This window comes from Trachypithecus francoisi, unplaced genomic scaffold (assembly GCF_009764315.1).
Source record: "Trachypithecus francoisi isolate TF-2019V2 unplaced genomic scaffold, Tfra_2.0 Contig01554, whole genome shotgun sequence".
In the NCBI taxonomy this organism is placed as follows: Eukaryota; Metazoa; Chordata; class Mammalia; order Primates; family Cercopithecidae; genus Trachypithecus; species Trachypithecus francoisi.
The window spans coordinates 1,682,501-1,706,882 of NW_022681439.1; the positions used below are offsets into that span (position 1 = coordinate 1,682,501).

Genomic DNA, 24,382 nt, shown 5'->3' on the forward strand with positions numbered 1-24,382 from the left:
TAAAGCTTAGTGTCACTTACGTTTTTAATCCAGAACCTCTGGTCAAGATGATGTCACAGGTGAGGAGCGTCTATCTGGGCCAGTGGCACAGGAGTAAAAGAATTAACCAAGGCCGCATGTGGTGGCTCATGCCTGTAATCTCAGCACTTTGGGAAGCTGAGGCAGGTGGATCACAAGGTCAGGAGTTCGAGATCAGCCTGGCCAGCATGGTAAAACCCCCATCTCTACTTAAAATACAAAAAATTAGCTGGGCATGGTGGTGCATGCCTGTAATCCCAGCTACTTGGGAGGCTGAGGCAGGAGAATCATTTGAACCCAGGAGGCAGAGGTTGCAGTGAACCGAGATTGCGTCACTGCACTCCAGCCTGGGTGATGAGGGAGACTCTGTCTTAAAAAATAAATAAATAAATAAAATAAATAAATAAATAAATAAAAACAGAATTAACCAAAACAGTTGTTGGTAAAGAAAGGCAGATTAGAGAAAGCTGGAAAATGTGTTGCAAGGTTGCAATGGGCAGAATCAGTGGAAGAGGAGCTGACTGCCAGGAAACAAAGACTTGTTGAAGATTTTATAGATGGTTCTTGGGCTGATTGATAACGGCAAGGTAATAGGGAGCTAACTTTCAGGTGTCTGGTGGTAAGTTGGTTGCAGGAGGGCTACACATCCTGAACCATAAAGAAAGGCAGACTTATAGCTTATCTGCTTTCTCTTTTGGCTTTTCCCCAGTCCTGCCTGCCTGACTCCTCTTCCCTAATTAGGACTCCACAGATGACAGTATCTTCATGTTTCACTGCATTCCCTATTCCCCACTGTCAACCCCTGTTCAAAACCAATAGCAATGATAGCCATATAGGCATAGAAATGTAAAAACAACAACAACAACAGCAAAAGGGTAAATATCTCTGTGGACCAGAAACAGAACAGGACCCAGAACACTGCAAGAGATAGAAGCCGCAGGCTGGCTGGGATCAGGGGCAGGAAGCCAGCAGTGGTGGCAGAGGAGTCAGCTCCTTCAGAATGGCAAGGATGAAGAGTGCTGCCCCTGGGCAGGCTGGGAGCCTGGTGCATGGAGAGCCCAGGGACTGGGGCGGGCTCCTCTGCTCTTGAGAGGATGCTAAATGCAGTCACTGCCCGCTCTCTGCCTGGAGCCATGGCTTTCCGGAAACTCAGGGTCCTGGGAGACGAGAGAAAAAACCAATCCTCAGCTGGAGACTGAGTTACGTTTTCCCCTCGGTTCCATAAACGGATCTACAATATCCCCCAAGGTCACCATGTGCCAGTATTCCCCCAATTCCATGATAATAAGATCTGATGTGCTGGATGGAGAAGAGTGAACACTTTCTGAGTCCAGCCAACCTAGGACCACCTGGGACAAACCTATAATCCAACAAAGTTAGGTTTGTTGGCTCATTGCTATGAGAGAGATAGCACTCCCTGAGGAACTGTGGGTGTCTCACCAGCAAAGGGAAATCCCTAATTAGGATTAGGGAAAGAGTGGAGTTTAGGTGGAATTTAAATGAAGAGATTTGGAAGGTTTTGTTTTTTTTCTTGCCATCTTAACCACTTACAAGTCTCAGTTCAGTGGTATTAAGTGATTTCTCATTGTTGTGCTCCCATTACCACCATCCATCCCCGGAACTCTTTGTCTTATGAAACTGAAACTGTGTACACATTAAACATTAACTCCGCATTCCCCAGCCCCAGCCCCATCCCCTGGCATCCACCATTCTATTTGCTGTCTCTGTGAATCGGACTACTCTAGGAACCTCATGAGTGGAATCCTACAGTCTCTGTTCTGCGACTGCTTGGTTTCACTTAGCATATAATGTCCTCAGAGTTCATCCATGTCATAGCGTGTTCCAGAACGTCCTTCCCTCATAAGTCTCAGTCAATTTCTAGTATAAATATATGCCACAGTTTCTTTAGCCATTCATCCCTGAGGGACACTGGGTTTTTTTCCACCTTTTTGACTGTCGGGAATAGTGATGCTACGGACACTGGTGTGCAGATACCTATCTGAGTTCCTGCTTTCAGTTCTTAGGTATGTACATCCTAGTGGGATTTCTGGATTATGTGGTAATTCCATGTTTAATTATGTGAGGAACTGCAAACTATTTTCCACAACAGCTACACCATTTTTCATTTCCACCAGCAATGTATAAGGGTTGCAATTTCTCCACATCCTTTTCAATATTTGTTATCATCTGTGTTTCTTTGTTTGAGACAGAGTCTTACTCTGTCCCCCAGGCTAGAGTGCAGTGGCATGATCTCAGCTCACTGCAACCTCTGCCTCCCGGGTTCAAGCAATTCTCATGTCTCAGTCTCCCAAGTAGCTGGGATTGCAAGCCCGCACCAACATGCCTGGCTAATTTTTGTATTTTTTGTAGAGATGGCGTTTTGCCACGTTGTCCAGGCTGGTCTCAAACTCTTGGCCTCAAGTGATTTGACCACTTTTGCCTCCCAAATTGCTGGGATTACAGGCGTGAGCCACCGTGCCTGGCTATCTGTGGTTTTCATTATAACCATCCTAAGAGGTGTGACATGGTACCTCACTGTGGAAGGAGGCAATGTTTCGATGGCCTCAACACTAAATAGGGCTGTGTATAAAAGAGACATCAGGTCGGGATTGTGAAGTGGGCGTGGGGTCTTATTTCTTTGGAAACTGTGAAGTTAAGTGAATGTGAAATTCTGTGTTCAGAAACCTTTACCTACAGCTCTCCATCTGGGTTGGTCATCGAAGCTGCTTCTCTGTTGCAAAGTGACTTAGATCTTCCAGGCAACAATGAAATGCTTCATTCTTACTGATATAATTTCCCACTGCAAGATTTCAGACAATCTATGATTTTAGAAAACAAGGTTTCTCAGTGCATAAGTAAAAGAAAGACCCCTTCAAAAGAGGGGGTTGTTATGAGACTACAGTGGCAGAGCGTCCTTGGGAAGAATATATGTTGCGGTTAACATGGCAGCAGGCCTTACCTGTTTCAGCTATCCCAGCGTGATGAGTAGCCAGGCAGGTATTTTACTTTTCTTGTCTGAACTAATTTTTACTTTCTCAGCATCAAAGATGCAACGGAGAGAAAGGAAGAGAGAAAGTCATAAATAAAAATCTTCCTACTTAAAATGAGCCTGCAAACCAAATTACAAATCATATTAATAGAATGCTAAGACACCTACCTGGCTATGGAAACATCAGCATGAGACTAACGGCAAAAGTGATATTGGGATCTGTCTGCTTTACAATTAATTGGGAGGGAGGTTTGGCTGAATCATTAGCCTTTCTTGCATTTTTAATTTCATGTCGGGGTTAATAATGAAACTGACCCAATAGTACCATAGGTAGGTTTTTGGTGGTTTTTTTTTTTTTTTTTTTGATAAATATAAAAATTGACCCTTCTAATCTTAAAGCTTGAAACTTCTGTTTATCTGAGTGCCTTCCTCAGAAACAACTTTCAGGCCTCTCAAAAAGAACAAAAAAAAGTATCAAAAAGAAATGAAACTCACCAGATCACCACATCCAGACAATGAGATGGCAGATGTCTCATTCATCATGATTGCTTACTTGCCCCTCCAGAATTCTTGTTTCCTCAATCATCGTTAACATTTCTTCCCTGCTATATACACCCCTAGTTTTAGTTGGTCAGGGAGGGACAGCTCCCATCTCCTGGGCAGCACCCAATTAAAGCCTTCTTCCTTGGCAATAATTGTCATCTCAGTGATTGGCTTTCTGCGCAGCCAGAAGCAGGGCCTAGACCAAACCCCTGGTGTTTCGGTAACAATAACATGACCTATTCAATAACCTTGTTATTGGACAGTTTGAGGAGGTAGCATGTAAGAAAGGCATACAACTTCAACATGGCTTTCAAAGGTAAGGTATTACTATTACTGTCATTTAGTCATCTCTGAACAAAACATTCAGAGACTGGGGACATTGCTACCCCCTGCAAGCAAGAGTATCCATTCTTCTTTGCATGTTAAGTGAGACTCACAGAACATTTTCTTCATAACCCTCTGCTATTATATAAAATCAGGGCAGGGTCTGAGCAGGAGCCACCACTGGTATCCTCTCCTCTGAAACATTTTCTGCTCTTCTGATGGGTTATGTCACCCATTTGGACTCTATTTTCATAGATAAAGATATGATTGGAGTCTCTTAATGTTTTTCTCAGCCTTTCTCCTTTAGGTTGAAGAAATGGATCGTGAATCTGTGAGCCTAAAAGACTACGGTGCAATTTACATCCATCACTGTATAATTAGCTGAGCGCAACAAAGAGAGATCCTGCTATGAATACCTCTCCACACAATCCAGACAAGAAGAGCGTGTGTATTTCTTCCTTGCAAAGTGCAAATTGGGAACCATCCAAGTATTTAGCAAGAATAAAGTACAACATAAATCAACTGTTTGGAAATGACAATGAGGAGCTTTATGCAATATGATCAGGGCTTCTTTGGAGACCTCGTTTTCATTGAGACCTAGCTTTCCAAGCCCGGGTTATCTCCCTGAAGAAGCACGTAAGATATTTATTAATGCAGATGAAGTATTAATCTGGGTAATGACTTCAGACCCTAGGCTATAGTTAGCAGCTGATGAAGAGATGTTCAAGCTGAAAGATAATATCTAACCAGGGAACTGACTGGACTTTTTGCTTTGCTTCTTCAGATGTAGAAAACCCAGCAGCCAGTCCCTTGCTGGTGTGAAAGGGAAAGTCGACCAGATGACCAACACGCATCCTTCAGCTTTGCAGTCAAGAGTAATCATCACTCTGCCCCCTAATTTTCCTGTCACGGTAGGAACTATAAATGGCATTCTGTGAGACCACAAATTGCTATGGAACACTTTGTGCATGAGGGAAATTCTCTCATTGTGTAAATGGATCAGTTGCCACCCTAAAATTACTAGCCTCTCCCTGACAAAGTGATGTAGAAGCCTTGCAGTTGCCAACTGGGTTGTGTAGAATCAGACTCGCTTACAGGAAAAAAGTTTTTTCTATCTTACGGTCCCTCAAAATAGGGGTTGCCAATTTTGGATCAAACTAGTGAGCTGAAGGAGTGGTCATTTTTTTCTTTTAGAAAAGTGGCCATTTCTAAATGGCAGTCTCCAGGACTGCCATAGTGCAAGAAAAGAGAGTAGGTTCCCCTTAATCAGCTGGCACTATCTGGATTCTCCCCACCATGATTCTAGACCTAAACTCTCTAAAATTAGTCCCCCTCACTACCTCCCCCACTCAAGGATTCACTGTTGTTAGTTTGCCTAAAACAAAGTAGGAGGTAAACACATCCTTCTCTGCCTCCACACTGCCTTGTTCATGCTTGTAAAGTAGCTCAGCTCACTTTCCTCTAATTATTTGTCTCCCCACTAAATTGTAACACCCCAGAAGTCAGAAACTATATTCCATTCTAGTTCGCATCCTGCAAACAGACCACAATACCTGGAGCATGGTCAGTTCTTAATAAACATTTATAGTTGTGTGTATCTTCTAAATCATAATTTACTTGTTTTTTATAAGAGACAATTTAAGTATAGTTTTAAGATATCGGTTAAATAAAAAAAGGTAAATTTGTTTCATGAGACTGAAATCTACCTAATCGTTCTATAGATAGTGTTTTTTTGTTTTGTTTTGTTTTTTGTTTTTGGATAAACACAGAAATTGACCCTTCTGGTCTTCCTTCTGGTTTTGAAACTTACCAAATCATCACATCCAGATCATGAGACTCCAAGCCTCCCAAAAAGTTTCAAAGAACTGCAACTCACCAGATCGTTGCATTCAGAAAATGAGACACCAGGCCCCTCATTCATTATGATTCTTTGCTTACCCCTCCCATGTTCCTGTTTTTCCACACATCGTTACATTTCTTCCCTGCCATATGAGCCCCTAATTTTAGTCAGTGGGGAAGACAGATTTGAGAGTACTATCCCATCTTCTTGCCTGCAACACCTAATTAAAGCTTTCTGTGTTGGCAATACTCGTTACCTCAGTGATTGGCTTTCTAGGTAGTGAGCAGCAGGACCTAGACTGAGCCCCTAGTATTTCAGTAACAATACTCTATTGTGTGTCCTCTGGGCTGGGCAGCGAGAATATCCTGAGGACTGAGGCACTGCCTAGGGTCCAGGGAGCTCACACCCTAGTGGGGAAACACTCTTGAAGACAGATCATTAAGTGCTCAAGTAGAGAAAGAAATCAAGTGCCATGTGAGCACAAGGGAGGCAAACAATTCAGTTGGGGGTAGCCTGGGAAGACGCCACATTGGAGGTGATTTTCTTTTTCTTTTTTTTTTTTTTGAGATGGAGTTTCACTCTGTCACCCAGGCTGGAGTGCAGTGGCGTGATCTCGGCTCGCTGCAACCTCTGCCTCCTGGGTTCAAGCAATTCTGCCTCAGCCTCCTGTGTAGCTGGGATTACAGGCATGCATCACCACGGCAGGCTAACTTTTGTATTTTTAGTACAAACGGGGTTTCACCATGTTGATCAGGCTGGTCTCATACTTCCGACCTCATGATCCACCTCCCTCAGCCTCCCAAAGTGCTGGGATTACAGGTGTGAGCCACCACGCCCAGCCATGGAGGTGACTTTTAAAGTGGTCTTGGCATAAAGAGTGAAATAACAGACATTATAGACTTAGAAGGGGGGGAATGTGGGAGGGAGGTGATGGATGAGAAATTATCTAATGGGTGCAATGTACATTTGGGTCATGGTTACACAAAAAGCCCAGACTTCACCACTACACCATACATCCATGTAACAAAACTGTACTTGTACTCCGTACATCTATAAAACTAGAAAATAAAAACAAAATAAAAGTGGTCTTGAAATAAAGGTAATATTTGCCAGGTTTTGGAGGGCAAAAGACATTCTGAGAAAAAAGGAACAACTGCCGGGCATGGTGGCTCATGCCTGTAATCCCAGCACTTTGGGAGACCAAGACAGGTGGATCATTTAGCCCAGGAGTTCAAGACCAACGTGGGCAACACAGTGAGACCTTGTCTCTACAAAAAAATAAACAAAATTAGCTGGGTGTGTGGTAGTCCCAGGTACTCAGGAAGCTGAGGGAGGAGGATCACTTGAGCCTGGGAGACAGAGACTGCAGTGAGTCATGGTTGTGCTGCCGCACTCCAGCCTGGATGATAGAGTGAGACTCTGTCTCTAAAAAAAAAAAAAAAAAACGAGAGAGAGAGAGAGAAAGAGAAAGAGTGGAACTTTATTTTCAGAAGTTGTTCCTAGCAGGAGAAGAATGCACATTCAGAGCTGTGCTCCTCTTCTCCTCACTTGGCATGCACACTCATTCCTCAGCCTCAGCACGTGGGATGGACTTTCAAATTAAATCTCCTCACAACTATTTCACAGTCTCATTTGTCTTTCCTGTCCTGCATCTAGGAATTGTGGTCCCAGTAAGCAGCGGTAGGAAATCTCTGGATGGTCAGTTGACTTAAAGCATCATTCGCAAAAGGAAAGAAAAAGCCTCCTTCTGTCATGAGGTCTGAGTGACTCCAGTTGTTCCTTGCTGATTTGTAGAGTAAGAGATTCCTCCCACGAGAGAAGGCATCGGAGGCACGATCTGCCTCCACAGGACCTTGCTAATCCAGCCACTCCACACTCCTCCCCTCCCTTGTGTTAGCTGAAGCTTTGAGCTTCAAAGACCCATGGAAAAAAGTTCTGTGGCATAGCCAGGGAACTCGCTAGAGAGAATCTCACATGAACCTGAGAGTACAGAGTAAGTTTCCACCAGTGGAAACAAAGGAGGTACCTTTTATCCTATTTGTCCTCCTCACTGCCATTTTATCATCCACTCCTGTATCTGCAATGACCTCCTACAAAGCCCTGAGGATACGACTAACTACCAGAATGAACGTGTAGTAGCACCATATATTTAATAATTCTGGTTAGGTTTTTCTTTTAAATCAAGGCCAACATTAAATATGCTTCTAAATTGTTCCTTTGAACTGTAGTCATCCTGGTTTAAGTGGCCTGGAGGGAATATATTAAACTGACTTACATCGTCAACGAAAATACAACACTTAGCTATATATCAACTTTAAGAGACTTTGACCTATGAAAGTACTGATTCATCTCATATATTTTGTGTCTCTCTTTGCCCTTGGGGTTCCCTCGTGTCAGTCTTGAGAGTTTTTCAGCACTTTCAACGGATCCCTTAATGCTCCAAGGCTTCTGTGGGTCACCTTGCCTAGGCCTCTTTCCTCTCTAGACCAGAGGTTTATCAAGCTGGATATACAATAAAATCACCTGTTTTTGTTTTGTTTGTTTTGTTTTTATCTCAATGCCCAGGCTGCACTCTAGGCCAAATGAATCAGAATCTTTAGAACTGGGGGCAGAGTGTTGATATTTTTTAAAAGCTCCCAGAAAATTTTTTTGTGTAGCCAGGATTGAGAATCACTGCTTTTGATAGTTTAAAAAAAAAAAATGCAGAAGCTGTAGAACCGTTTGTTCAAGTGCACTCTTACATAGAAACCCAAAGTGCAAAAGAAATTCGAGCCGAGTTTCTTTGGTTGATGAAGTGTGAGTGTGGAAGGAATTGTACATCCATGGTGGACTCCATAGGACCTGTAGGGCTTGGGGGAGCACTGTCTAAAAACAAATGCTCCATCTTCTCCATTCCCTCAAAATGTTCCTTGTCTGAAAGCCACTTCTTTAAGTGATTGATTTTTAGAGATTGACAATTTTTTCTTGTAAAGGGACAGTAAGCAAATATTTTAGGCTTTGCATCTGTGTTGCAGCCATTCAACATTATTATTGTTGAGCATGAAAGCAGCTACAGATAATACAATAATGAATGGGCATGGCTGTGTTCCAATAAAACTTTATTCAGAAAAACAGCCTGTGGGCCAGATTTGACCTGCCAGCAGTCATTGCTTACCAACTCCTGCTTGAAAACACTACCTTCTTCTAAATAAATTATAGTTAATCTTACAAACTAATATATTAATACATTAATGTATTAATGTTCTATTCCCACCCAAGTTACATTTAACTGGAGCTCTCTGATGACAGCCCATAACACCAAGTATTTGTTTTCTTGGATTGCTTTTAGGCAGGACCAATTCAGGGGAGTAATTATTTGGTGGGAAGGGGAGACCTATGAAATGGGCTGACCTGGAATGGTAGTAACTCAATCTACAGTGTCTTCTGAATTGGCATTTAAAGAGAGTAGAACAGAAAACCCTCCAACCATCTGGAAGTCCCCAGAAGAAGGGCGATGATGTTGGAAAGTGGCAGCTATAATCATCTTGACCCCTTTCTCAGGTAATCATGTTGTCATGCTGGGGTACAAAATGTGTTGGCCAGGCACAGTGGCTCATGCCTGTAATCCCAGCACCTTGGGATGCCAAAGTGGGCAGATCACGTGAGGCCAAGAGTTCGAGACCAGCCTGGCCAACATGGCAAAAACCCATCTCTACAAAAAATACAAAAATTAGCCAGGTGTGGTGGCGCACACCTGTAATCCCTGCTACGTGGGAGGCTGAGGCAGGAGAACCAATTGAACCTGGGAGGTGGAGGTTGCAGTGAGCCAAGATGGCAATGAGCTGAGATGGTGCCAGTGCACTCCAGCCTGGGTGACAGAGCAATAAAAAAAATGTCTTGCGAAAGTCTGTCCTGTTAGCTTGTGAGAGCTCAGGCTTTGTGTTCAGACTTCTAGCTGAAGATCACATCTGGTTCAGCTAAGAACAAAAGCTGAGCAGCAGCGTTCCTGACTGGCTGCAAGTGCTTCTATTGTAGAGTCCATGTAAACAGGCTATTCAAAATTGGGGATTTGCTTTTGCCTCTCCGCAGTTTCAAAGGTGCATTTGCCTTTGTGCGGCCCAGCTCAGGTTTGGGTTTCTCGCAGGCCACATTCAGGATTGATTGCGTTCCTCTGCTAAAGGAATAGCTCTCTCTCTCCTGGACATGTTGCTTCTCAGATGCCATAGCTCATTTATTGGAGAGCATTTTTAAAACCAGATTCTTTTTACTGCTTCCAGTTTCAAATCCACTTGACACTCAATTTTCTTTCTCACTCAAGAAATGCTTTGATTTTGTTTTGTTTTGTTTTGTTTTTTACCTATGGCCCCTATAAGTCAGGAATGAAAATAAATATTGAATTTGTTAAAGATATGAATGCTGACGTACTTAGGGAGAAATGTACTGATATTTGCAATTTACTTTTGAAATGCAACCAAAAAACTAAGATCAATTGATGGATGAATAGAAGGATGGCTGGATCTGTGATAAAATAAGTAGGGTAAAATGTTGATGATAGAATCTATGTGGTAGGTATATGGATGTTTGTTGTAAAATTCCTTCACCTTTGCTATATATTTGGTATATTCATTATAAAATGTTGAAAAAAAATTGGAATATGAAGAAAAAAATAGTTTCTTCATCCAAATTATGTCAGTGCTTGATTCAAGACCTGCGAACATGGACCAGCAGGTAAGAACCACTCTGCTTGGAGTATTAATTATGAGTGACATTACTACAAAGAAGTCTATTTAGATTATTTATTTATTTATTTATTTTGAGACAGAGTCTCGTTTTATCATGCAGGCTGGAGTGCAATGGCATGATCTCGGCTCACTGCAACCTCTACCTCCCAGGATCAAGCAATTTTCCTGTCTCAGCCTCCTAAGTAGCTGAGACTACAGGATTCAAATTTTTATCCTATCATCATGGCCATGAAATCCTGTTAAACATCTAGTATTAAATGAAGTGTTCTAAGCCAGCATAATTCATTCTTTTTTCCCCCACTTTAGATCTCAAGTGCCCAGAACTAGACTCATTGTAATAATTCTCGGATAACCTCTCATCAATGGCCCGTGCATGGATCACTTCTTTTCATTTATTATTTGGTCATTTATATTAATCACCTACAAACCCACACCTAAAACAAAAGCTACCACCTTGACAACCTACATCCAACCACGTGGTTTCCTTGGCATCTTCCTCCGTCATCCTGACATCTCTGGTCATTATTCCCACGCTTTTATATATAAGTGTGTGTAGGAATATAGATGTTCTTTCTATATGTATGTAGTCCTTTAAAAGTATATATCCTTAGTTGTTTCTAACTTTATAAAAATGTATATTTAGCCGGGTGCAGTGGCTCACGTCTGTAATACCAACACCTTGGGAGTCTGAGGTGGGTGCGTTGCTTGAGCTCAGGAGTTCTAGACCAGCCTGGGCAACATGGCAAAACCCTATCTCTACAAAAAAATATGAAGAGTAGGCAGGCGTAGTGGTACACGCCTTAGTCCCAGCTACTCAGGGGCTCAGGTGGGAGGATCACTTGCGCCCCACAGGTCAAGGCTGCAGTGAGCCGAGACTGTGCCACTGCACTCCAATCTGGGTAAAACAGTAAGATCCTGTCTCAAAAATAAAAATAAATAAAAATAAAAGATATTTTATTTTGATGTGTATTTTTTTCACTTAATATTATATTGCAGAAATTTATCCATACCATTGCAAAATCGCTGTGGTTCATTTGTCTACTGTATAATATTCCATTAGGTGAATTCACCATTTATTTATCATTCTCAGTGACAGGCATTTGTATCCAGGTTTTAGTATTATGAACGTTCTCATACCTATACCCTAAGTATATGGGCAAGAATTTATCTTAGGTCTATACCTAGGAGTGGAATTGCTAGATATTAGGGTGTATCAAGGTTCAATATTAGGAGAAAATGCCAAACTGTTTTCCAAAGTGGTTGCACCATTTCTACTTCCTCCAGTGATTGTCTCTATTGTTGGGCAGCATCCAATGCAGTGGAACATGAGATAAGCTAATGAAATGATTTAATATTACCGATACATGAATAGAGTGAATAATGAAACGAAAGCTTCAACATATGCCTCTTAGGGATGAGAGGACAGTGTCCCCCTCAGTCGATATACATTGGTGTTCTGTCTACATAGATGTTTCTGTTTCTCTCCTATATGTGTTTCTCTTGGGTTCCTCTCCATCTTAGAGGCTATGAGAATGCTTTACCCTTTTATTCACTGGCAAAACTAAAAGCCCCTCCCAAAACAATTATTTTCTTCCTAAAAAAAAAAAAAAAAAAAAAAAAAATTGCCTCTTCCACACCTTTTCCAAGAGTCGTTTGTCCTCCTCTCGCTCTGTCAATTTTCTTCCATCCAATGAGTAGCCTTGTGAGTGGAGGTCAGATGTGCCAGATTAATTTACTTTGTTATTTAGCATCCAGATATCTCACCTGGTCCTCTGGGTCTGTTAAGAAACACCCCTTCAGGAAGCAAACTGGTGTGATTCATTTTCTAGTTCATCCAAGTACAGCCAGGCTGTTGCTTTCCCATTCATGTCCTATCTGTCTCATATCTGCATGGTCTGTTTTCGTATCTGAAAACAGATGGTCTCAAGCAGCACCACTGATAGGCCTGTGACCCTTCTTCACCCCCCAGGAACTTTGGCACATTTATTCTGCGTATCTGTTCACCTAGGCAGGGGAGAAACCTGCCATCTCTGCTGCAGGTGTGAGGGTCACCTTAGGTTCCCTGACAGCCCTGTATTCAGTATGCTGCTCCCGCCTGCCAGCCTGTCTCCTCACCCAGGCAGCCTCATCGGATAGCAAGTTTCATTATGTGCGGTCCATTGGGGACCCTCCTAAAAGCAATACATTCATTTCACTGTGCTGGTCTCTGACTATTAAAGCATTTTAGTCCTCTTTCTCCTTTAACCTCCCACGAGCCAAATATTCACTCTGACAAAATGCTATTCATTACAAAGTTAAGATGACTTTGACTCTGTTTCCCTTGCACATAATGCAATGAAGATGCTTTGTCCTGGATTCGTCTACAGCCTGATAGTACTGTGGATAAAAACATGCCAAGGCGGGCAGTCTTTTTTCCCAAAGTGGATTGAAATGACCTCTACCTAGCTATGCCTTGCTTAGATAGAGGGCAGCTGGGAAAATAAAATGGCTTTCTGCTTATTTTTAATATCCTAACCAATATATATTGCTTAAGGGAGAATGATCAGGGAAAAAAAATAAGATGGAAAAATGAAACATCACTGGAATATTAAAAAAAAAAAAACAAGTCCTTTTTCCTCTGCTTTTATCCACAGATATTTTTCCATACCCTTTTCTCCATGCTGAGAGTTGGAAATAGGGGAGCTTAGGGGAGTTACGGAAAAATCTCCAGGGCTGGGCACATGATGGACACTTAGAAAGATCTTGCTGATCGATTCATTTACACAGAAATTATAGCTATATCTGATTTACTGTCTAAGTCAGTTGCCAGTCCAAACCCTGCCTCTGTCACATATCAGCACTGGGGAAATACATCAACTTCTTTGGGACTCATTCCTCGTCTATAAAATGGGAAAGATAGTACCTCCCTCATAAGTTTATGAGTACTAAGTGAAATAACGCAGGAAAATCCAACCCAGCACTTAACCTACAGTAAGAAAAAATGAGTATGTATTTCCTTTTCCTAGTATTCCTTCCTATGTAGGGAGTTAAAGAGGCAAGCAGGAGAGAAGAACAAGAAGCTAGATTGTCATGAGTCTCAGAAAGAAACCTTCATCATACCTATTTGACTCTAGAGATATGATCTCTCTTCTGCGTAAGCTGAAAAAATCATCTGGAATAACCACAGAAAATCGGATTACTGCCTTAGATGTAGATATGCTCTTGTAGATGGTCCAGATTTAAAAAAAAAAATGGAAGACGCAGCCGGGCGCGGCAGCTCACACCCATAATCCAAGCTCTTTGGGAGGCTGAGGCAGCCGGATCACTAGGTCAAGAAGTCAAGATTATCCTGGCCAACATGGTGAAACCCCATCTTTACTAAAAATATAAAAATTAGCTGGGCGTGGTGGTGCATGCCTGTAGTCCTAGCTACTTGGGAGGCTGAGGCAGGAGAATCACTGGAACCCAGGAGGCGGAAGTTGCAGTGAGCTGAGATCACATCCACTGCGCTCCAGCCTGGCGACAGAGCGAGACTCCAGCTCAAAAAAAAAAAAAAAAAGGAAGAGGAATTTCTTTCTGGTCAGAGTACGGGGGATAGCCACGTGTCCCACTTGTTCTGGTCTTCAGTGTAACTGATCACTCTGCTCTCTTTGGATATCCTAGGTTTTGTAGCTGTGTTTTCCTACCAACTTTACTTCTGGTTTTATCTTAACCCTTCCCTTCATTTCTCTTCTACTTCACCCACCATTCTTCGTCTTCTTACATATTTTCTACATTGCTTTATGCTATGTACCTCACAAGCCAACTTGAACCCTACTCTAATTACTTTTTTGATTAATTAAAACCTGCCTCTCCTGATTTTCTCCTGTTAGCTCTGCCTGAGGCTTTTCCCTTGTAAGTTTAATGGGTAGCCCTGAAGTTTGTCAATTCATGCAGCTAAAGCCCTGCCTCGGGGAACAAAGGGACGATCTGTTGTTTCCCCAGCCATGGCCAGCCCCATCCCTGAACAGGGAGAAATCTGGGTTGAACATTCCAGAACAACACTAGGAAAAGCCCCATATATGGTAAGAAAATAAAAGCCAAGTCATTCATCCTCTTGCTTCTCTGTCCCATAAGAGACTTTATAAGTAATTATTTTTCTTTTTTTTTTTTTTTTTTTTTGAGACGGAGTCTCGCTCTGTCGCCCAGGCTGGAGTGCTGTGGCCGGATCTCAGCTCACTGCAAGCTCCGCCTCCCGGGTTTACGCCATTCTCTCGCCTCAGCCTCCCGAGTAGCTGGGACTACAGGCGCCCGCCATCTCGCCCGGCTAATTTTTTGTATATTTTAGTAGAGACGGGGTTTCACCATGTTAGCCAGGAGGGTCTCGATCTCCTGACCTCGTGATCCGCCCGTCTCGGCCTCCCAAAGTGCTGGGATTACAGGCTTGAGCCACCGCGCCCGGCCAAGTAATTATTTTTCTAGAAATATTCCCACTCATTCTTTTTTAAGTTGAGTAATTTTAAAATATCTGATATTGCTAACCCTAGGGAGTTCCTTGAAGACTGTGTGGAATCCATCAGGATACTATAACTTTTTTTTTTTTAAGACAGAATCTCGCCCTGTCGTGCCCAAGCTGGAGTGCAGTGGCACCATCTTGGCTCACTGCAACCTCCATGATTCTCCTGTCTCAGTCTCCCAGGTAGCAGCGATTACAGGTACCTGCCACCACGCCCAGCTAATTTTTTGTATATTTAGCAGAGACAGGGTTTCACCGTATTGGCCAGGCTGGTCTCAAAGTCCCGACCTCAGGTGATCCATTCACCTCAGCATCCCAAAGTGCTGGGATTACAGGTGTGAGCCACTGCACCCCACCTAACACCATCTCTTAATACCTTCCTAGGCTCTAGGATTATTTTTGAAGGACACCGTTAGAGTACTATGACTCAAGGCTAATGACAGGTGAATAAGGACAATAGAAAATTTTCCACTTAAAGTCGTGTGTTGGTGCCTCAATAGGTTCAGATAACTCATCAATTATTAAACAACTAGGTAAACTTCCAAGTACTGCATCAAAACATACAACACCAGAAGGCATTCACCCGAGCAGGTTCTGTTTATTGAATGCTGTTTACTATCTCTTGGCAGCTTTGTCTTTTTAGATGATGTTTAGAAGCCTCCCTAATGTATACACTGGCAACTGAGGGGGTCTCTGTTTGAATTTTTCAGATAAAAAGGCTGGCGGAACCCCAAAGGCAAGTACACTAACTTCGGATTCTCAGAGACAAAAGTAGGCCGTTCATCAGCAAATCCACCTTGGCTGAGCCCCTTCAATTTGCTGAATTGGTTTAGGAAAACGGTTTCGTGGTAATGATTAGACCTGTCATGCCGTAAAAGTCAGAGCCTAAAATGTGAGTGTGAACAGAAAGACGAATATTCCTAGAGAAGAAAACTCACAGTATTTCAGAAGTGAGTCGCTGGTGTCCATTCTTGGCAGCACTGGAAATTTTATTTTATCTTAAAATCTTTTAACTGTTTTGTTATTCTAAAAGGTAAAAGGAGTTGAAATAGGGCAGATTTTCTTTTCTTTTTTTTTTTTTGAGACGGAGTCTCGCTCTGTCGCCCAGGCTGGAGTGCAGTGGTCGGATCTCAGCTCACTGCAAGCTCCGCCTCCCGGGTTCCCGCCATTCTCCTGCCTCAGCCTCCGAGTAGCTGGGACTACAGGCGCCCGCCACCGCGCCCGGCTAATTTTTTTCTATTTTTAGTAGAGACGGGGTTTCACCGTGTTAGCCAGGATGGTCTGGATCTCCTGACCTCATGATCCGCCTGCCTCAGCCTCCCAAAGTGCTGCGATTACAGGCGTGAGCCACCGCGCCCGGCCGAAATACGGGAGATTTTATTCGGTATATCTGATTTTTTTTTCACCATATGCAAATATAAAGCCCTGGCTTTCAAGAACGTACACAGTTGAGTAACATTTTGGGTGTAAAATTGTGAACTTATTAGGTCTGCTCATCGATTTCCGTTTGAGACGAGCATTTTCTTTATTCCTTTATTCCAAAGTGCTGGAATTACAGATGTGAGCCACCGTGCCCATCTTCCAGTTTTCTTGAGGGGGAAAAAAAATACATGAAAATCTCTTAAACTATTTAAAAGAAAGATATTGGCCAGATGCAGTAGCTCTTGCCTGTAATCCCAGCACTTTGGGAGGCTGAAGTGGGCAAATCACGAGGTCAGGAGTTTGAGACAAGCCTGGCCAACACAGTGAAACCCTGTCTCTACTAAAAATACAAAGAATTAACTGGGAGTGGTGGCAGGCACCTGTAATCTCAGCTACACAGGAGGCTGAGGCAGGAGAATCACTTGAATCCGGGAGGTGGAGGTTGCAGTGAGCTGAGATCTCGAGACTGCACCCAGCCCGGGCGACAGTGTGAGATTCCGTCTCAAAAAAATTTTAAAAAAAGATATTTCACAAATTCAGAGTATTATTGTTGTTTGATTACAATATTTTGTCACCTGCATTTCTAAGAAATATCATACTACTTAACCCCTAGGTACATAAAAGAAGCACAGAATATTGGCTCTGTTTAGAACAATTGAGGAATTAGGGCTATATCTTCCTTTGGTGACAATTCATAAGGAACTCATCATATCTCTGCTATATCACCTGAAGATATATATTTTGAAACTAGCCATTGTAAAGTCCTTGATTAATAGCAACACTATCTGTAATACAAGTGGAAGAACGGATATAAATAACTGTGATAGGGTCATACCCCTTTCGTACCTTGTTTCTCATTCCGTGAGAGCAATGCCATTTTTCCCTGAACAGCAGACCTAAGAAAGAGTTTCATTTTTCTTTTACACTTCCCCAGAGGAGCAAATATCACAAGAAACAGAGTTACATCAACCAAAAGCAATTTGTATACCTAAACTATTCAGAAATGCTCAGACTGCAGAACCATTATTAGCATTCGATTGTACATTTTGTTCCTAACAAGCACTCCTCGGTCCTACAAAAGATAATAATTGTTGTTCTTCTTCACCTACTTTAAATTAATCTGTCCTTAGGGAGGTCACAGGACTGCCAAGTTAGTAGCTCTGGAATCTAGCCTCATAATTGTACTGAAGTATGGCCTTAACAAGCTTCCCTTAGCAGTCACTTTTTAAAACATAAAAAATAAAAACCCTGATTCTCTTCAAATCCTGTTAGCAATTAGGCAGTGAGGCCAGGCATGGTGGTTCACGTCTGTAATCCCAGCACTTTGGGAGATCGAGGTGGGTGGATCACCAGGTCAAGAGATCGAGACCATCCTGGCCAACATGGTGAAACTCCGTCTCTACTAAAAATACAAAAATTAGCCCCGCATGGTGGTGGGGTGCCTGTAGTCCCAGCTACATGGGAGGCTGAGGCAGGAGAATTGCTTGAACCCAGGAGGCAGAGGTTGCAGTGAATCGAGATCGTGCCACTGCACTCCAGCCTGGGAACTGAGCAAGACTCCATCTCACACACAAAAAAAAGAAATTGGGCACTAGAAGTTGATTTCTGAATTACACATGTAAGGAGACAGAGCCTTCTGTTCTTTGCTGGGGATTAACAGATATTTACAGAGCCTTATGATGTGCCATTATTCTGAGTGTCTGAGACTACAGGCACACGCCACCATGGCAGGCTAATTTTTGTATTTTTAGTAGAGACGGGGCTTCACCATGTTGGCCAGGCTTGTCTCGAACTCCTGACCTCAGGTGATCCGCCCGCCTTGGCCTCCTAAAGTGCTGGGATTACAGGCATCAGCCACCGCACCCGGCCTGCTTACTATATTTTTTTAATATTTACAACAGTCTACGGAAATGGATTATATCTTGCTCAATTAAGAGAGTAGAATTTGAAGTTCACCTGGTAACCAGTGGAGCCAGATTTCACAGTGATAGCTCAGTAGCTCAGAACACATCCTTTCCATGATTTCATGCAACTCTCAGGGGAGTGATCACTGTGTCCGCCCCTCTCTGCTAAAACCTTGCTCTGGTGGGAGCATGTGGATGGGTCTAGGTGGTCAAACCCCTTTGGGGTCCAGGCAGTAAGAACTATATTTATGTATGGGTGCAGGGATCCACATATTTGACTAAGCTGTTCAAGCTTTGACCCAACAGATCAAATCCAAGAAATTACAGAATAAAGTACTTCCCTCTGGGACCTTGTGCAAACTAAACCCTAGAAAAATATTCATGGTTACAACCAAAGCCTATTACAGAGTCCAGAAACAATTACAGGATGTGCTGAACAGAAAGAATAGCCATTCACTGAGTCAGGCTGTGCTCATAGCATAGAGACAAGAGCTGAGCGAAGCTGAGAGGAAGCAGAATTAGTCAAAATTCAGAACAGAGAGACCCAAGCTGGTTGGAACCAGCCGGCAGCTGCTGTGCTCAGTACCCAGGAAGCAGTCACTTTTTGAAGTGATAGCTTTAAATCCTGGCCTTATTCGCCCTTATTTTAAATGCATTTTACCCTAGGAGGCTGAGAAGCTGCATGGATCCTTCCAAGGATCCGACCAGTATTTGATGATTCTAGAGAAAGCTGTGAAGGGAAGTCTGACTGTTAGTTTAAACCTTTGTGTGGCCACAGTCAAGCACAGCGGTGAGATCAGAGGGGCTTGATAAATATTTGTTGAAGACAGGAAGGAAAGGAAGGAGAAAATGGGCCAGACTGAAACATCTGCAACATGTCTGGAATCCAGAATTATATGTCAGGAAGAGACAGAAAAAGCCATAGCCGAGCACCCAGCTGTGGAATGGAAGTTGTCAGAAAAGGGCTTCTGACTAGGGAAGCATTCACCAGCAGCCTGATTGACGGACTCTTCCATCATGAAGAGAGGCTGAGATGCAAGATGAAAAATCCAGTTCTTGGAAGCACAGGAGAAATAAGGAATACATCCTGCCTCCGCGGAGCTGGAGAAGTCATTAGGACCTTAATCACCCAGACATAGGAAGATGGAGAGACTGGCGTCCTGGGATGCAGAGGCATTGAGGTCAGCAGGATGAATAATCCAAAATTCTGACTAGGATGTTTCCCTAATTAGGGTCATTATTCATCATAAAATCGAGTGGCACCTGCAGGAGGGCTTCCATACTCTTCATAGAGAACGCCAAGGTCTGGCAGCACCAGAAACCCAACAGCTTATTGCACATCTTCCTAGTGGCTGGTTACCAGTTTATTAATCCTAACCCCTGGATAGCTGAGCAGATAGGGCAAGTTCTTTTTGGTCTGGTAAAAGACCTGCCTCTCCCTTTCAGGTTTTTTGTTTTGTTTTGTTTTGTTTTGTTTGAGACGGAGTTTCACTCTTATTGCCCAGGCTGGAGTGCAATGGCACGATCTCAGCTCACTGCAACGTCTGCCTCCCAGGTTCAAGCAATTCTCCTGCCTCAACCTTCCCAAGTAGCTGGGATCACAGGCATGTGCTACCACTCCCGGCTAATTTTGTATTTTTAGTAGAGATGGGGTTTCTCCATGTTGGTCAGGCTGGTCTCGAACTCCAGACTTCAGGTGATCCACCCACCTTGGTCTCCCAAAGTGCTGGGATTATAGGCGTGAGCCACAGCGCCTGGCCCCTTTCAGTTTTTTAAAGAGAGAAAGCAAAAAGCTCCTTAGGTGAGCCATCGCCTGGTGAAGTAAGATGGGGGATTAGTTTTTCTCTAAGCATAGTTCTTTAGGACAGTGTGATGGATGGGAGCAGAATGCCCTTCAAGGGCGAGGCATGGTGTTTCACCTCAACTCCCAATCAACCCAGTCCCTGGCACACACTCCCACTCCCACGGTGGGCTTATTTGTCCCTTCCTCGTTTCTTCTGCATTTCCCATCTCAGCATATTTAGTACATTATTTTTATAACCACCTGATTATTTTATCTTTATGTCTGATTAGTTTCTTTCTTTCTTTTTTTTTTTTTTGAGACGGAGTCTCACTCTATTGCCCAGGCAGGAGTGCAGTGGCATGATCTCGGCTCACTGCAACCTCCGCCTCCCGGGTTCAAGCCATTCTCCTGCCTCAGCCTCCTCAGTAGCTGGAATTACAGGCGCCTGCCACCACACCCAGCTAATTTTTATATTTTTGGTAGAGATAGGGTTTCACCATGTTGGCCAGGCTGGTCTCAAACTCCCGGCCTCTGGTGATCCGCCTGACTTAGCCTCCCAAAGTGCTTGCCCGACCCTGATTAGACTATTAACTCTAAGAGACTAGGTACCACGTCTACTTTGCTTTTTCATCTTTGTGTCACCAGAACTCAGGCCTGTGTCTGGCATGCTCAGTAAATAATGGTTGGATGAATGAATATCAGGAATTCACAGCCTGGGCAACACGGCAAGACCCCTACCTCTACAAAAAAATTTAAAAATAAAAAAAATTAGCTGGGCGTGGTAGTGTGCGCCTGAGCGCCCAGCCACTTGGAAGGCTGAGGCGGGAGGATTGCTTGAGCTCAGGAGTTCGAGGCTGCAGTGATCTGTGATTGAGCCATTGCACTCCAGCCTGGGCAACAGAAGCAAGACCCTGTGTCAAAAATAAATAAATAAAAGAATTATCTCCAATCTCAACTATAGGGAAGAAAAGGAAAACTTGAGAGGCAAGAGTCACAGGGTAGTGTTGCTTTCACATTTCTCTTGAGAAGGCTCTTGGGAGCTGCAGTGTAGCAGCATAAAATCTCTCTCCACAGAGCTTGGAACTGGAAGTCCAAAACTATAAGAAAATAATGGATTACAAGATGTGTGCTATAACTTAACAGTAATTTCTAGGTCAATTGTAAATGATTACCATAATAATTACAAGCTTTTATTGAGGCTTTTCTATTTTCAGAGTGCTTTACAATCATTAATTTGTTATTCCTCACAACATCCCTATGAGGTAGACCATCATCGTTACTGCATTACAGATGCACTGGGGATATCAATTTGGATTTAATTGACCCAGGAATGTAGCTATACTTAGTAGTTCATTTGCCCCTCTGCTTTCTGGTCTTAAAAATCTATTGATGCTGCCTAGAGGGTGAGAATGCTAAAGTGCGATTTAGAAAGAAACATTGCAGACAACCGAGAGCATTACAGAGGCAGAGTAGGTACTACATTTCTAAAACATAAGAGGTACCAGAGAGAAGCCTCAGTGTATTCTAGAAGCGCATGTATTAGCATCTGACCATTTTCTAAAACATGTCCCTCCCCTCCCCTCCTCTCCCATTCCCTTCCCTTCCTTTCCTTTTTTAGAGATGGGGTCTTGCTCTGTCACCCAGGCTAGAGTGCAGTGGTGCAATCTCATCTCACTGCAACCTCCATCTCCCAGGTTTAAGCGATTCTCCTGCCTCAGCCTCCCAAGTAGCTGGGACCACAGGCATGTGCCACCGCAGCCAGCTAATTTTTGTATTTTTAGTAGAGATGGGGTTTCACCATGTTGGCCAGGCTGGTCTCAAACTCCTGACCTCAAATGATCTTCCTACTTTGGCCTCCCAAAGTGCTGAGATTACAGGCATGAATCAACATGCCCGGCCCGGTGGAGCTTTCTTAACAGGCATTGAAATTGTCCTTGTTGTAAGTTTAATTGTAGGGTTAGTCTCCTCATTTGGGTGCTGGGGCTTGTAATTAGTCTATGGTAGAAGTCCTATAACACTGAATCCAACACAAGCAGGGCTTGATGTTCAGCCAAAAAATAGAAGAGGGGCTACATGTCAGTTGTTGGCTGACTTCTTGACTGATATGTGGCCAGGTCACACAGGTTATTACATATTTTGAATGTAACTGAGATCTGAATAGGAAACATTTGTCATGTATTGTCTCTGAGGGCAGCCACTATAAGACAGAAGAACTTTGGTCTCCACAATCTTTATCTTAAGCTGAACATCCTCTTTCTATCAATCCCAGGTCTTTAGATAAACTCAACCAATTGTCAACCAGAAAATGTTTAAATTCACCTATAGCCTGAAAGCCCTACCACCTCCAATCCCCGCTTTGAGTTGTCCTGCCTTTCTGGAACAAACCACAAACCAGTGTATTTCTTACATGTATTTGATGGATGCCTCATGCCTCTTTCGAATATATAGAACCAAGCTGTGCCCCAACTACCTTGGGCACATGTTCTCAGGACCTCTTGAAGGCTGGGTCACTGGCCGTCGTCACTCATATTTGGCTCAGAATAAATCTCAAAATATTTTCCAGAGTTTGGCTCTTCATCGACAGGAATATACAGAGAAAGGAGTTAATGCAGCAGGCCTGTACTGTTGTCCTGGGAAAGACGTGCTTGCAAGGGTGGCCCTTGCCGGGCACCTGGGAATTTAGATTTCAGGAGTGTTCCTGAAACCGCCATTGAAAAATTATAACGGTGAAAAAATTATGACTGTGAAAGAGATCCGATCTAACCCCTATCTTGCCTTTAACCTCCAAACTGCCCTTAGTCATTTCTGGGCTTGGGCCAAACTAACTTTGGGAGAAATTTAGTTTACCATTTAAATGATTATAGCCCTTCCCCAAAACGAAACCACCTTTGTAAAGCTAATGAAAGACCACCAGGTTAGGAAGATGAGAGGAGCCTGAATTCTGCTAAGGTGCAGACATACAGCAATGGTCACCCGTTATTCCAGGGGCTACAAGATGTGCAACTTCCCCAATTACTCCTGCAGATCATATCACAATGGTAGAACCTGGATTGGACTTTTGAGATGGCCTTTCAGATTTGTGCATTTCTGACAACCGATGACTCTACCGTGACCACCAACCGGTCCTGTGGGCCCCATCCAGCAGCACACTTAGTGTGCAAAGGACCCTTTTCTACACGCCTATGACTGTATCCCCAACCAGGCAGCTGCTCCCATCCCCTTGCCTGCCAAACAATCCTTGAAAAAACCTATCCTCTGAATTTTCCAGGAGGCTGATTTGAGTAATAATAAAACTGCAGTCTCTCATTCAGCTGGCTCTGCATGAATTAAACTCTTTCTTTATTGCAATTCCCCTGTCTTGACAAATTAGCTCTATCTGGGCAGTGGGCAAAATGAACCCATTGGGTGGTTACATTCTCACCATTAACTGGTTAGAGTGACTTACTCTGTCTAAACTGTTCGTACAAACCATATGGTGTATGTTTCAGGATCCTCCAGAAAAGCAGAATCACTAGGGTGTGTGTGTGTGGGGGGGGAGGGGGGTTGTGTGTGTGTGTGTGGGGTGTGTGTGTGTGTCAGTGTGTATTTTAAGGAATTGGTTCATGTAATTATAGAGCTGGCAAGTCCAAAACCTACAGGCTGGCCAGCAGGCTGAAGACCCAGGCAGAGCCAATGCTGCATGCAGTTCAAGTCCATAGGCTGTCTGCTGGCCAAATTCCTTCTTGCTCAGGGAAGGTCAGTGTTTTGTTCTAGTTGGGCCATCAGCTGATCTTGGCATCTTGAAAGCTTGCACGTGGTTTCCTCTAGACTTTATCCCATGTGTCTTTTCTCTTTGCTGATTTGGTTTGTATCCCTTTGCTGTAACAAATCACAATTGTATGACTAGATATGGAGTCCTGCAAGCCCCACTAGTGATTCTTCAAACCTGGGGGTAGTACTGGGGACCCCAATAAACGATATTACAAGGGCCCATCTGATTCCCTTCATCCACTGAAACATATTGAAAGGTGTAACATAAGTAAATCACATTTGTATCAAAAACATATTATAATGAATAACGTAAGAGTAGCTCAGAGGAGCTACTGATTATATAGTACTTTGGCAACACAAAGGGTCACATAAAGACTAAGTCATAATCATAAGGCAGATTATACTTTTCAATTAATTTCAAAGGACATTTCAGCAGATTTTCACAAAAACAAACTTAATTTTGTATGTCCAGCAAGAACGTTTGTAAACCTTTTAAATATACCTAGAATATTTTTAGTGATAAAGGTAAGTGCAGAGATCCTTAACTGAAGGGAAAAATGTTTGGGAACTATTGAATAAAATTTCAATAGTTTTCAATTTCAGCCTAATAGGTT

General features: G+C 43.1%; 1 long non-coding RNA gene across 1 annotated transcript in view; it reads right to left on the minus strand.

Annotated features, from left to right (window-relative positions):
• LOC117063106 overlaps positions 1 to 24,382 on the minus strand; it is an 85,855-nt gene that overhangs the window by 40,958 nt on the left and 20,515 nt on the right. The gene's annotated exons all lie outside the window — the stretch shown is intronic.